This window comes from Apaloderma vittatum, unplaced genomic scaffold (assembly GCF_000703405.1).
Source record: "Apaloderma vittatum isolate BGI_N311 unplaced genomic scaffold, ASM70340v1 scaffold25958, whole genome shotgun sequence".
In the NCBI taxonomy this organism is placed as follows: domain Eukaryota; kingdom Metazoa; phylum Chordata; class Aves; order Trogoniformes; family Trogonidae; genus Apaloderma; species Apaloderma vittatum.
Genome location: NW_009729405.1, coordinates 3,624 through 5,198, shown reverse-complemented (window position 1 = coordinate 5,198; position 1,575 = coordinate 3,624).

The window sequence follows — 1,575 nt, the reverse complement described above, 5'->3', positions numbered from 1 at the left end:
TTTGTTTTCTTTCCACTGCCCTGGAAATATATTGTATTCTCAGCTAATCCCGTTCAATTACACCACAATAAAACACATAATAAAAACGTAATTCATTTTTCCCGAGCGCTCCATCTCCCTGTGTCTTGGCAAGCTATTAAAAATTTGTCTTCATTTTTCTGGCAAGAGCCTTGTACCTTTTCATCTTTAATTTATGAGAGCAGAATAGCTACTGACAAGCCCTTATTGCGCGGCGAGGGGCTGCATTATTTATAAGCCGCCAATGGCTGGCTCAAGGGAGATATTTGCAATATGCTGGGGCCGGCAGAAGGAGAGGAACAGATCCCTGATGCGCCTGTCCCAATCCTCTCCCCCAGCCTGGATGGGTGCTGGGTACAGGTGTTCCCCTGGCTTCCCCCAATGGGGGAACATCCCCACCCAGCCTCTGCCAGCCCCTGGCCACCAGGGAAGCTACTGCACAGGGTGGCTGCGGACTGCCTGTCCCTTATCTAGTCAGCTGCCACATCTGCCCATCTTCGGCTTTGCAGCGACTCTCGCTCTTCCATCCCAGCTCAGCACAGGGGCTCCGTGTAGGGTGGTCACTTCCATCCCTCCTCTCCTTGCATGGACATCCATCGCTCTTTCTTACTGCCCTGTGACACCCCTGTCACCCTGTGTGTGACACAGCTGCTGCCTGCAGGCTTGCCAGGGTCCCACGATAGTAACGACGTGCTCTCCGATAGCTGTGCACAAAAAGTGGGATAAAAATATCCTCACTGGAGAGGCAGGCCGAGGCCCAGGGTTGAAGCAGAGTGTCCTGTGAGAGGGGGTGGGAGTGTGGGCAGAGGAAGGAGGACGCTCCAGTCTCTCCAAATCAGCAGCATCCAGGGCAGCAGCTTAACAGAGACCTCTGCATGGTAGCGAGGTGCAAAGCACTCAGTGCTAAAAAAAGCCCTCCTGACAGCTGGATGAGCTTAACCACAGGCTGAGCCAACAGGCACCCCTGCAAAGGCAGCGAGCCGGAAAATGAAGAGCAGAGCTTGGCTCTGGGGGCACAGGGGCACCCTGGCAGCTGACCCCCCTGTGCCATCTTTACCCTGATGGCAGTCCCTTTCCACCCCATACAAACTGGCAACCAACACGCTTCTCTTCACTTTTGGTTTTGTATAAACAACCTGCCTTTTTTATTTGGTATATATAGGTACATTATACATATATCAAAAATAACTAGAGGAAACCACAGTGCACTTAAAGCTATTTGAGAAGGTCCACCTGAAAGTAAGCACTCCAGGAGGGGGTAGATTGACCCCTCAGGGGGAGCCCAGCCCTGAACAGAGACGGCATTAAAATCAGAATAAAAACATGGACTCTCTGCTGGGATTAAAATGTGCCATTTGCTCTGGGGATGGAAGGAGCAGAAAGCCAGATTAAATCTCCGGAGCAGCCCAGAGGAGAGCAGAGGGTGAGCTGAGAGCGCACGGCTGGGCTGGGAGAGTTCCCCCCATCCTGGGTTTGCGCCACTGTGTGCACTGGAAATCACTCACCCACAGCTATTTTGGGCACGGGGTGTTTTCCTTTCCAAAAGCTGCTCTGCCA